Source organism: Columba livia, assembly GCF_036013475.1.
Source record: "Columba livia isolate bColLiv1 breed racing homer chromosome W unlocalized genomic scaffold, bColLiv1.pat.W.v2 SUPER_W_unloc_5, whole genome shotgun sequence".
Lineage (NCBI taxonomy): Eukaryota > Metazoa > Chordata > Aves > Columbiformes > Columbidae > Columba > Columba livia.
The window spans coordinates 4,686,921-4,701,195 of NW_027043000.1; positions in this window are offsets into that span (position 1 = coordinate 4,686,921).

The window sequence follows — 14,275 nt, forward strand, 5'->3', positions numbered from 1 at the left end:
TAATGAAAATGGAAAATTAAACCAAAAATTTGTTAATAGACTTATTCTGTGGTAATTAGTTGTAAGAGACTTCTTAGTAAATTCACCATGCTAGTTTTTGAGGTCATGGGAGAGAACGGTTTTTTGAGACCAATAGAATGCCAAATTTGGAACAAAGTTTTAATACATGAATTCTTATAGTTGCCAGAAAGTCCTATACCTCTCTTAGGTTAAGATTTTTTAAGTAAATTGTAAGCTCAAATAACGTTTTTTGAGAACTCTGTTTAGTTGCATGGCCTACAAGAAGCTGCTTGGATGGCGCAGATGTGCTTGCTGCAAGTGTATTTCCACTAGTACTAACAGCCAATGTTTCGATAAAGCCAATACTGCACTGATAGATCTGAAACAGGACTTCGATCCGGTAAGGGAAAACAATACCCAATAAATATGACAGCCAAAATGGAGTTAGAAATGTTGAGGAATAAATTTATGACAACCTTACAGGCTGACTGCATTCGATTGGACTTGCAGATTTGTCTATGAAACAGCCTGTGGCTATTGTGGGACAGTATGATGAGACTGCTGGCAGACTGATATACCGACTGTTCAATTGTCACTCTGATCAAGAAAATGCAGGGAATGAATTTAAGTCTTAATAGGCCATGATCCTTTTGTCATATATGTACCATTTGTGAAATTTAATTCTGATTTTTTTTTTTTTTATTTGTAATCTATGTCTTTGTGAATTGGACTATCTGTTTTTTTTTCTTAACAGCACAGCTTTTGGCATGCCTGAATGTAAATTGCTGCAGAAACTGCAAGCCTTTAACATCAGCTCATAGGCCATACTTGTATTTGGTCTGATCCTACATACTTGCAAAGTTTTTGTTGATGGTTCTGGGAAGTCTCATAAAGCTGTAGTGGTTTGGTGTGAAGATAACGATTGGCATCATTCTGTAAAAATTATTGAAGGTTCAACCCAATTAGCAGAACTTGGCACAGCTTTAAATTACTTAGAGCTTTTTAAGGAGGAACCTCTAAATTTGATTTGTGATTCTGAGTACGTAGTCAAGATCCAACGCATATTGCTAGTTTAAACTGGGTTTTTAAACTAACGAAGTCATGGGCATTGAAAAAATGAAAACTATCTATCTACACAGACTCTTTTTTATAAAGGCATTTTAAAGAGAATATTTCAATTTAAACTTGTCTAATTTGTCTGTCTAACTGTAATTATATGAAGTGAATTACCTATTCAGGAGGAGTGTTGTGTTGTATTTAAAAAAATTATGTATGTAAGGAATTTCTTAGCCATTTATTGTTAAGCTAAATTTTAAAGTAGCTGACATGGTAATTTTCCACACTTTGATCTAAAATCATTTAGCAGAAACCTGTGTAATTAAGAAGCAAATATCTTTACTGCTTAATGTAAACACTCTGGCACATCATATCAAAAAACATTTACCTACAGTAACTCCACATGTGTTTGGGACTAGTCATAAGATTCTATCTCGTTTTTTGTAAGTTGATTAACATAAATTTCCTTTAACTACTTAAGCATCATTTGATACACAGCTGTTTGAGATAAATGCATTATGGTCACCATTTTCAGTTGGTGTAATTCTTCTGAATTCATAAGCTGTTCATAAAGCATCTCAGTGAAAACAAGTGGCACATGGAAAAAAAAATTTCAAGTGTGACTACCCAAAGTCTTGTTCTAAACCAACATGAAGCTGCAACTTGTTGTTGGGGAGGTGCTTTGAAGTCATGAAGGTATATTGTAAGTTGACCTGATTATCGGAATGCTTCTTGCTAGTTTAATAGGCAGCAGAAAAGGAAAAAGAAAGCCTAATGTTAGCTCATGTTACATTATAACCCTTAGCAAATACGAGCGGTGAAGGGGCAGAGCTGAGCCGCTGATCCTGAGGGCTGCCAGAGCCCACAGGAATGCTTTTGCTTCAAAGCCCCGACTAGGAGAGAAAAAAACAGTCTAGCCCTTGCTCTCAAGAAGTGTCTTTGTCAACAAGATTGATGCAGATGCCAGCTGTGAGTGTCTGGAGAAGCTGGGCTGCCTATATCATCATCACAGGGGGGGTAGGTTTTATTTAAGGTAGATGTGTACTGAGAATGGCTAATGATTTTGTCACCATATTCACCTTGAGAAGAATCACAGGTTTCAAACTCACTCTGTGCAGCTGGGTGAGCTTTGCCAGTCAATGGGGTAACTGGTAGTTTCCAAAAAGAAGTACAGAGGAGCACTCAGAAAAGACAGGCCATTCTCAGGTCACACAAGACAAATGACAGCTGCTGTTTCCTTAACATCAACATTTTAACATTATAGTTTTTCCTTGTTTCATTTCTTTTGCTTCTTTACAGTTTGATGCACTATCTTGCTTTGCAGTCTGCATAAATGCATACTCTGGGAAAAAGCATTAGCTAGCGTTCATTGACTTTGGATTCCTAAGGTCATGGAGTTTGAAATTTTTGGTTATACCCTATCAAATATACCAGTTACTACTGCTATAGGATAGTTGTCATGTGCAACTGCTGAATGCCACTCTCATTTTCTCACAGGGGTGGTGTAAGAAATTATTTACAACTGAGGGCTCCTGTCAGTCTAGTGAAGTGTTGCAGGAATTCCAAACAGCCAAAAGGAAGTACTGGGTAGACTGGCTGAAAGACTGATCTTCTCCCAATGAAACTGAAATAACAGGAACACACCCTTATTTTCCCAGGTTAGTGATTACCTCAAATACAAAATGTCTGAGGCTACTTCTATTTCTTGTATAAAATTACATATTAAGAAATTAGAAGATGGTTGTAAACTGAGTGACTCCTAAGCTAGGGAATGTCAAAATAAAGTAATTAATCTCATCCTGTGTGTGCACTGTATTGGTGGCTTTACAGGGAAATGAAATATTCTGCCATCACTGAAGTGATTATTATGTTTCGTAAGTTACTTTATCAATTCTTGTAAAGTAGAACTTACCACACATACACGTGATGTACTACCACAGTACCAAGCCTTATCTAATCATTGCACCAAATATGATTTACCTTTTAAAGGCTTTTATAGACGGGGAAACTTGCATTTCATAGCATTTTGTATACGTTGTCCATCAAGAGAAGGAGAGGGTGGCATACAGCACTGTAATTCACAACTGTTGATTTGTAAAGGCTGGCTTATACTTTTGGTTTACTAACCTCTATTCAGTATGGAATTAATATGGATCTCAATCCTGTCAAGCCTTAACTGTGTCTTTAAGTAACCTCAGATACCATGTAGTCAGCATGCATTCAATAAAATTTTAAGAGTAAAATAATTTGCCTTTTTCTCTCTCTTCGTGGCATGTGCGGCTGTAATGCTCCTTGGATTTTAGCTTAGTGTTGTTAGACTTAGCATGTGATTTTTTTGTTGTTGTTTTGTTTTTGTTTTGTTTTGCCTGATTTCTCAATTAACTTAGAAGTACAATTTTGTCTTGGCTTGTTTACCTATGAGTTTTTGCTTCTACAATTGTATTGGAGGCTGTTCAGATTTGATAATGTGTTGTTACTATGTAATATGTTCTTCCTAAATGTTTATGTTTGTTAGAATGATACTGGGTATATATAGTGCTATAAGAAAAGCTGTTTTTATACTGATCTCTCTTGTTATTTCTAGGACCAAAATCATGGGAGGATGTGTCAACCGAGGACCTTAGAAAATGGCAGGAGGAAGTACTTGAGGTAGCTCTTAATGTAGTCCTACTATGCAGTTTGTAGTAATGTTTCTTTTTCTTTCATATAAAATATCTATAGGAATAAATTCAAATCTCGCTGTGCCATATCATATTTGCAAGAGGTATTAATCAATTAATTCAACATCTGCCTTAAAATAGGGGTTTAGGATAAATTGGTTAAGACTGTCAGATGAGACAGACTAAAAGAGATGACCATTTACCAGTGGTAAGCGCCACTAGTAAACCTGGGAAAAAATAAATATTTTTTTTTTTTACATCCTGGCTGATGGGGATGTGTACTTTTGGATCTCATCAGAATATTGTCATTGAAGTTAACAAGCATTGAATCAATTTATCTTGGTTCAGGGGTAATCAGCTCTTCAATTCCAGAGGGCTTACTGGTTTCATCATTAGATTTTTTTTTCTTTTTTTTTTTTTTCCCTGCAAAATAATGCTAAAGTAATTAAAGTATCTTTGCAGTCTCAGCACTTGCTGTCTTTGCCAGACTAAAGCCATTACTGTTGTGTGATCTGTATTTTTTTATTCTGAGTACTTACATTAAACAAGCAGTTACTTCTTTTACTATTTCCTGAACTCCCTCATAAGAACTCAACAGTGAATTTATTCTAAATCTCAGTGTTTCTGCCATAACTGCCAAAAGTCACCTTGTTGCTACATTCCTAATATCTGCCTAAAAAGCTAAGTTATGTGGTGTGCCTTGGTAGTTAACACAGAAGCTGTTTGGAACCCCACAGAGTGAGGGGACAAGGGGTAAAATTCAGTCTTGGGAAACAAGAGAGTATCTAATGGAGAGAGCAAAGGGGCTGTATTTCCTTTTCCACTCCTGGGTAATACCTTGTGCATCCTCTACTAATCCTTGCTGCACAACTTTACAGACTAAATGCATTAAGGACTGTAAGAGGAATTATCTGTCTTAGCCGGGGCCAAGATAGCTAAAGCTTACATTCTTGCAGCGATTTTAACAGCAATAGTATGACAAGAAGTAAGTGATCAGGCAACCTTTAACATCTATTGTATTTGTGGCTTTTCTGATCAACCCATGGGAAACCTGATGGAAATGGAATTATTATTTAGGAAGTGCCTAGTTGTGAGATGTACCAAAGAAAACAAAGGCATCCATTAATTACTATTCTAATATTCTTCTGTCGTTTCTTCTTTTCCTGTTTCTAATTGCAGTGTAACAGAGGAAGTGAAAGGAATGCAGGTAAAGTGTTTAAGAAAATAAGTGCCATAGATTATCTTATCCAAAGAGTCTTGACTTAATAGAAGACATCCTGGTTTTATGCCAAACTCTCTAGGACACTCACTGTTTTTTGTGGGGGGAACCACACAAAACCAATAATGTTCATAATTAAAAGCTTGAGTAAATACATTATAATTGATATTGCTGTCATCACAAGTTGTTTAAAATAATCTCACCTGATCAATTAAACAGATAGCTTTTTGTTGTATATGTCAGTTTCGGCAGATATTCATTGAATCTAAAAATTCCAGCCCTAACTTACATGGATGTTCAAGTGGAGAGATATGGAAGTTGCTAACTTTTTGAAATAATTAGATAAGCAGGCATTTTAAAAAATGAGTGTTTAAATACTCTGGTATATATTAGGTGCTTCACACGCATAGCTGTCACCAAGGCAGATGATTGCTTCCTTCTTGAGGGAAAACAGAAAATCATCTGAATCATCTGAAATTTGTCCTACTGTCATTTGAGAGTGTAATTTCAAATATGTATTTGAATGATAAAGTAATTCCTGCAAAGTTAGAAAATGTAACCTTGTGTTTTCTCAACCTGTGTAGTGAAATACAGGAAACGAATTTCAGAGGTGTCTGTAGCTTAGCTTCTTTAAGTGTCCTTTGTGTCTTTTGCACTCATTGGATAAATGAGTGATGCAGTTCAGACTCTGGTAGCTTCATAGCAGTGTGCGATAATATGATTATCCACTCCTCCTCCTCCTCCTCCTCCTCTTGTAAATGTTCTACAAAGAGACTGGAGAGGATTTATAGCAGCCTTGGTGAGTCCCAGCTATCTCCAAATGTAGTAGCTTCTTAGAGATGTTGGATTGGATTCCTCACTTAAAAATGGAATTCACTTAGGTGTTCTGGTTTGGGGGTTTGTGGAGTTTGGTGTGGTTTGTTTTTTTGTGTGTGTGTGTGTGTTTGGGTTTTTTTAATATACAAAAGGTTAGCAACAGGACATGCCAACTCTTAAGAAAAAAAGAGTATTTCTAGCTGCTTTAGCTAAAATTTTAGTTTTAGCAGGTTTTTTCTATCTTTAGTATTCATTCAGAGACACTTCTTAGCGAAGGCAGTGTTTCTTCCAGGTTTTATACAGTACTTTTGTTCTGAAAGTATGCGAAGCCTATCAACAGCAGGTACAAATAAACCAAACAGCTCTCACCTGTACATGAAAGTATTGGTCTTCCCTTAATCGGGAAAATTATTAGGTCTACCTCCTTTGGTTTCACAGGAAGTAGCATGGCAAAGTACAGTGATATGTGAACAATTCCCTGTATCTATTAGGGTAGTATCACAGAATAATTAATTTGGAGAGAAAGGGGAAAGTTCAATCTGCATTGTACATTTATCTAAGTGTATTTAAGTTTAGAAGATTGTATCAAAGTCAAAACTTTACAGTTTACAGTTACCTCCCTACTAATATGTTCAACTCTTCTGTAAGATATCTCTTTTAGGTAATGATATCTCCTTTAGATAACATTGTATTGAGTGCATTTCCAGTGAAATAACTTCCTGTATTATTGGTCAAATTTTTCAGAGGGAAAGGTGGAAGTTTTCATTTTTCTTCTCTCTCCTGCACTTGAGCAACAAAGGTGTTCCCGAATTTCCCTTTTGGCCCTTAAAAACACTTCAGGGATCCCTGGAGAAAATACTTGATTTTTTTTTTCTGTTTTGTGCCGTGCCGTGATCCTCTGCTAATAATGTTCTAGTGATTTGAAGTATGATTGACAATACATTGAAAACATATTTAAAATTACACTTTTGTGATGTTTCACACCTAGAAGGATATTCAATTTATATGCAGATCAACTTGTTGTATGATACAACCTCCTTCTAATAACTTGTAATTGACATGATGGAGTCAACCATTCTTGGACACTTAAGTTACCTTTATACAAGAACCTCTCATTTCTATAGCAGTCTAGTAATTTCTGACCGTTTAGGGAGCAGTGTGCCAGATTTGTGCCCAGTTCTACTGGATAAAGAATACTGAATGGCAGAAAGCGAGTATCAGCTGTTAGAGCAGCCATTGGAGGCTGAAACTTTTCCAGATGATAACATTAACATTTTCACTGCTTCCTCCACTATTGATGCTTGGTAACTGGTTTCCTGTGGATAAAGTGATAACTTTTTTTTCTTTTAGTCATGTGGGAAGAAACTTTGATAATCTGACAAGTATGGGTTTCAGCTCTAATAAAACAATTCTGCTGGGGTCAGGTAAACTGTCAAAGACGACCCTCCGTTTGCTCAACATTTTCACCAGATGATGTGAAATTGTGTTGTTTCCCACAAAGATACAGTTTCTTTCATATGTGTCTTTATTTTAGCTCTATGGCAAAAGGTGTCCACAAAGCTTTAGGTGATGACTGCAGTGACAGCGGACAAAAACGGAAGATGGGATAAGTTGGAATGTGTTTTCATTCGCTTTTTAATAATTTAAGGATAGTGTCAAGAGGCAGCGATGTCGTAGGTATCATAACCAGATCTTTCACTCTTTTTTTCCATTTTCAGGGGTATTCTCCTTTCCCCTTTCCCTCCCTGTGATGAACACGATCATGGGACAACGATATAACAGCCAGGGAATTTCAGAAATGAGAACTTAGAATGCAGCTACATGTTTTCTGATCATGAAAGACTAAGGCTTTAGCTAGTGATGAATTGGAAGGTCTGATACACCTAGCAAAGAAATGCTTTATTGTGTTTCATTCACAAACATACCACATAGAATACCTAAAAATTAAGTTGGAAGATTTGGACTTGCTTTTTAATATTATTAAGTCTGTCTTATTTCTTGCCTTGGCAGTTCTAAGGCAGTCTTGATGAGAAGCAACTAGGAAAAGGAAGCATAGTAGAAGGTCCTCACTGTCTTTGTTGGGAAATTTAGGAATGTAGTAGGAAATAAGTGGGAATGATACCTTAATTAATAGTGAATCTTGCCGTTCAGTACTTAGAAAACATTTCCCATCTGAAATTGTTAGCGTAAATCTTGAGAACTGGTTGCAAACAAGTTATCTCCACTCTTTGTTCCACTCATGCCACTTAGGACTCTATAAGCCATGCTTTTAAATTTGACTTAAATGGAAAGGTAATACAGATAAACAGTTTTAGTGTAGAAAAGAGTTTTCTAAAATGAAACCTGTTTGCAAATGAGTCATACAGGGTGTGTTTAAAAACATTTCTGGTTTGGTTTTGAGTTCAGCTAGGTTTTATTTAGTATTTTTAGTATTTTTAGTATTTTCAAATTGTAGGTGAAGAAAGTGATACCGATACAGTTTCAGTAAGAAGAAAATTTCAAGACATTCACTTACAGGTAAAAATTTCTGATGTCTAACGCAATGGAATAATTTTATGTTCAATAGACATGACTGAATTATTTGAATAGTTTACATATGTGTCGCGGTTGAGACGGACAAATGACATGGACCAAATTCTTTCAAGATGACAGTAATAGGTGCCATTTCTTGCTCAAGGACATGGGTGTGAAGATTTTGATGGGATTGGTTAAATAAATTGTTTAGTAGCTGGGGGCTTTCAGGATGGTTGTTATCAGTAGTGAAAACAGGACTGATCATTTTGATGATTGTTGTGGTTGTGTTACTCATGTTCTCTGCTGCAAAGGGCCCTGCAGCGGACAATGAGGGCAGCATTTTTAGCACAAATAAAAAAAGGGGGAATTGTGGGAAACTGCAGCGGGTCTGTGGAATCCTTGACAGAAAATATGAGAGTAGAGATCAGCCTTGAGATATTAAGATTTAGCCTTGAGAAGGATGGGAGTAAAGGAGTATCCGGAGAGAGGAGAGATGTACCCGTGGGAGAGAAGGGGATAGAAGAATAACATGGATGATAGAAAAATTAACCAATGAGATGTTAGTGCTCTAACTTGTAACCAATAGTGAAAAGACACATGAACTGGTAGAACTGTATAAAAATGCACTTGTAGCAATAAATGGCATCTATTACTTTCATCTTGAAAGAACTTGGTTCATGTCGTTTGTCCATCTCAACCACGACAGATGTGTCAACCGAGGACCTTAGAAAATGGCAGGAGGAACTACTTGACGTAGCTATTAATGTAGTCCTACTATGCAGTTTGTAGTAATGTTTCTTTTTCTTTCATGTAAAATATCTATAGGAATAAATTCAAATCTCGCTGTGTCATATCATATTTGCAAGAGGTATTAATCACTTAATTCAACATCTGCCTTAAAATAGGAGTTTAGGATAAATTGGTTAAGACTGTCAAATGAGACAGACTAAAATAGATGACACCACTAGTAAACCTGGAAAAAAGAAATATTTTTTTTTTACATCCAGGCTGATTGCCTGACTTCTCAATTAACTTAGAATTACAATTTTCTCTTGGCTTGTTTACCTATGAGTTTTTGCTTCTACAATTGTTTTGGAAGCTGTTTGGATTTGATACATTAAACAAGCAGTTATTACTTTTACTATTTCCTGAACTCCCTCGTAAGTACTCAAGAGTGAATTTATTGTAAATCTCAGTGTTTCTGCCGTAACTGCAAAAAGTCACCTTGTTGCTACATTCCTAATATCTGCCTAAAAAGCTAAGTTAGGTGGTGTGCCTTGGTAGTTAACACAGAAGCTGTTTGGAACCCCACAGAGTGAGGGGACAAAGGGTAAAATTCAGTCTTGGGAAACAAGAGATTATCTAATGGAGAGAGCAAAGGGGCTGTATTTCCCTTTCCTTTTCCACTCCTGGGTAATACCTTGTGCATCATCTACTAATCCTTGCTGCACAACTTTACAGACTAAATACATTAAGGACTGTAAGAAGAATTATCTGTCTTAGCCGGGGCCAAGGTAGCTAAAGCTTACATTCTTGTAGCGATTTTAACAGCAATAGTATGACAAGAAGTAAGTGATCAGGTAACTTTTAACATGTATTGTATTTGTGGCTTTTCTGATCAAGCCATGGGAAACCTGATGGAAATGGAATTATTATTTAGGAAGTGCCTAGTTGTGAGATGTACCAAAGAAAACAAAGGCATCCATTAATTACTATTCTAATATTCTTCTGATGTTTCTTCTTTTCCTGTTTCTAATTGCAGTGTAACAGAGGAAGTGAAAGAAATGCAGGTAAAGTGTTTAAGAAAATAAGTGCCATAGATTATTTTATCCAAAGAGTCTTGACTTAATAGAAGACATCCTGCTTTTATGCCAAACTCTCTAGGATACTCACTGTTTTTTGTGGGGGGAACCACACAAAACCAATAATGTTCATAATTAAAAGCTTGAGTAAATACATTATAATTGATATTGCTGTCATCACAAGTTGTTTAAAATAATCTCACCTGTTCAATTAAACAGCTTTTTGTTGTATATGTCAGTTTCGGCAGATGTTAATTGAATTTGAAAATTCCAGCCCTAAGTTACATGGATGTTCAAGTGGAGAGATTTGGAAGTTGCTAACTTTTTGAAGTAGTTAGATAAGCAGGCATATTAAAAAATGAGTGTTCAAAGAATCTCATTAAGTTGCATGATGAACTATCAAAAATTTAGCAGATTATTCTGTATACTGAATGAATCAGTCTGCCTGCAGGAAAAGGTTCATTAGAGACCAAGTATCATGATGAAAGTCAAATCAAGACTGCACACCTAAGTGTAATTCTGATACTACTTAGGGAGATGTATGCCATATGAAGATTTTCTCATTGTTCTGAAAAGGTCCTGTATGTTCCAATAAAATACAAGTTTTTACTGGAATAAATGATTGGGGGGAAAAGCTGATGTGTAGTACCGCACAGATATGTTGGTGTCCTGGTTTTGCTAAAAACAAGTTTCTCTTTTAGTGAATTTGCCTGTCAGCTAAAGCCTTCATATTAGCTGCATTTTCCTGGAGAACCAGACACATGTTTTGGTAAACCTAGCAATGGAATGCAAACTTATTGAGAAGCACGGATGGACATCTCGGAAGAGGGGCAACGAGAAACAAGTGAGCAAGAAACTGACCAACTGTGTATAACATTCCATTCACGTGAATACTTCATATAAAAGTGGGAGATCACGAGGATCTCGTACCTTTGCCCTTTTTCCCTTCTGCTTATGGCCGACATTAGGAGAGGACCTTGCTAGTCGTCCCTGCGAACTGAGGCCTAGTGAGAGACTGAATCCAGCTCCGATTGGCTGCAGAGTCTAATCCAGGACTTTGGGTGCCGGCTCTGCAGTTGCTGAGACTTTCAAGCTTACATATGTGTTGCGGTTGAGATGGACAAATGACATGGACCAAATTCTTTCAAGATGAAAGTAATAGGTGCCATTTCTTGCTACAAGTAATTTTTATACAATTCTACCAGTTCATGTGTCTTTTACTATTGGTTACAAGTTACAGCACTAACATCTCATTGGTTAATTGGTTACTTTTTCTGTCATCCATGTTATTCTTCTATCCCCTTCTCTCTCACGGGTACAACTCCATATCTCCGGATACTCCTTTACTCTCATCCTTCTCAAGGGTAAATCTTAATACCTTCAAGGCTGATCTCTACTCCCATATTTTCTGTCAAGGATTCCACAGACCCGCTGCAGTTTCCCACAATTCCCCCTTTTTTTATTTGTGCTAAAAATGCTGCCCTCATTGTCCGCTGCAGGGCCCTTTGCAGCAGAGAAATCATGCATGGCAACATTAGTAACACAACCACAAGAATCATCAAAACGATCAGTCCTGTTTTCACTACTGATAACAACCACCCTGAAAGCCCCCAGCTACTAAACAATTTATTTAACCAATCCCATCCATCATCAACTTGTAACTTTTGTACCCCTTCTTTCAACAATTGTATGCTTTTATGAATTGACTCAGAATGATCTGACAAGTTCATACAGCACATACCATCAAAATCTTCACACCCGTGCCCTTGAGCTAATAACAAAATTCTATTGTAGCTCTCTTCTGCAGTGTAGCATGTCTTACAGAATCTACATCTAACAAAAGTCCACTTAAAGCCTTAGAAGTTCTGTTAGTTTGCTTAGCTAGCCAACAATCTAATTTTTCTAAAGTATTTAGAGCTTTAGTTGTGCCAACACCAGGTACAAGAGATCCTAAAACCCTTAATCCTGATCCCCAAGAATCTACTCTGTCGTCACATTTTGACTTATATGCATGCAAAAAACATTTTTCCCGTGTCGCTTTTCTGTGATCTGCTATCATGGATACATTGGGCATTAAGAGAGTTAATCGTCCCAAACTACATGGTCCTCCAACAGCATTAGAAGGAATTCCTGGCCAGGCTCTATCTCCGCAGATCAAGAATACACCGTACGGGAGTTTTCGGGGTCGCTGTCCCACATTGTTAACAACACCCCTTGGATTCTTCGGCGAGGCATTGCACCAATGAGTTTCATTTCTGTAGTCATGAAGGGTAGCATTAACATTTTGCAATCTTATCCATTCATGCTTTAGCATATTGTCCTGGCACTTTTCACAAACCAGCTGGATACAAGCATCCATGGGCACAGATCCCAGCAATTCCATTTCCTGTGGTTCAATGTCTATTTCCTGGAGACAGTTAATCCAAAGTGCCATGTTAGTATTATTACAGTTTGTTGCAATGCCTCTGCACCGACCACTATTTTGAAACAGTTGTGTGATGCTGCTGTAGTCATCAAGGGGGATGCCAACCAAGCATGTGTGGAACGGGTTTTCCGGAGATGCCATAGCTAGGCATATGGAGTCCTGGCCAGTCATGTTGGCTAAAGTAATCCACATGTTAGTTTTTGTCTGTGCAGGCATCCAAGATGAAGCAGCTGCAGTAATCGTCATTAGGAAGGCAACACAGGTTTCACATTTCACGCAGGCAACCATTGTGGTCCTTAATCTGTAGAGACACAAGCATAGCCTCTCCCCCAGGTTAATAATTCATGTGGACCCGTCCATTGTCCTGTGCGCAAATCCCGCACCAACACTTTTGCACCTGGACCCACCCTTTCTTGGGCCACTAAAGAGGAAAAGTGACGTAGAATGGGCGGCATCTGGGCATCATCAGAAACCTGCAAAAAGTTTAAAACATATGTGACTTTAGCCAAGCGTGCATCAGGTGGTTCACCCAACATTCCCCCTTTTTGTTTTAAAAGAAAACGCTTGAGTGTTCCATGAGCACGTTCCACAATACCTTGCCCTGTGGGAGAATGAGGAATACCTGTAACATGAGATACTCCCCAGAGCTGTAGAAATGAAGCAACTTTTCGGGATACATATGCTGAGCCATTGTCTGTTTTTACCTGTTGCGGAACGCCCAAGAAGGAAAATGCATGCTGCCAATGGCGTATTACATCTCGTGCAGATTCTGCAGTATGAGCAGTGGCAACGATAGCAGAAGAAAAGGTGCCTATAGAGACATGAACATACTTCAAGCGCCCAAATTCAGGTACATGTGTAACATCAGTTTGCCAAATTTGCAAGGCTCGAAGGCCACGGGGATTGGTACCATAATAAGTAGGAATATGCTGACCTTGACAATCAGGGCACGCAGCAACAATAGCACGTGCCTCAGAATTTGAAATGCCAAAGTGTCACCTCAAGGCACGATAGCCTTGATGATAGAAATGATGTGATGCTATTGCCTGTTGTTTAACATCAGGAACAGGTCCTAAAGTCACTGCTGAAACTAGAGAATCTGCTTTTGCATTTCCTTCTATTATGAAACCTGGTAACGTAGTATGACTTTTAACATGCATGACATAATATTCATGATGACGCTTCTGAATTTCAAGCCATAACAGTTTTAAAATACTAAATAACTTTTCATTAGACACATGTCCCAATACAGCTTTATCCAACCATTGTACAAGCCCAGCCACATAAGCAGAGTCTGTCACAATATTCACAGGGCCAGGAAAGGCCTGAAACGCCATGGTTATTGCTCTAAGTTCGACCACTTGTGGTGATCCTTCCTGATATTCTACTTGATGTCACCACTGTGGCCCATCCTTCCAAACAATGGCTGCCTTGCCCGTCCTTCCTGATCCATCTGTAAATACTGTAGGTCCATTTACTGGGCTCGATTGATTCAATTGCTTCTGACCAAATCTTACCTGACTGCCTAATTTAATCACTGGATGTGAGGGCAAATGATAACTGATTTGACCCGTATAATTCATCATAGGTGCTTGTAGTGCAGAACTATTAGCCATACACCACTCAAAATAATCACTTTGCACAGGAAGCATGATTGTTTCTGGATCTCTTGCCATTAATTCTATGCAACGTAATCTGATTTTAATAATTGCCTGAGCCACGAGTTCAAAAAGACCTGGGGCTGTCTTTTTTGATTTGGCTGGCAAAAAGACCCACTCTAAAA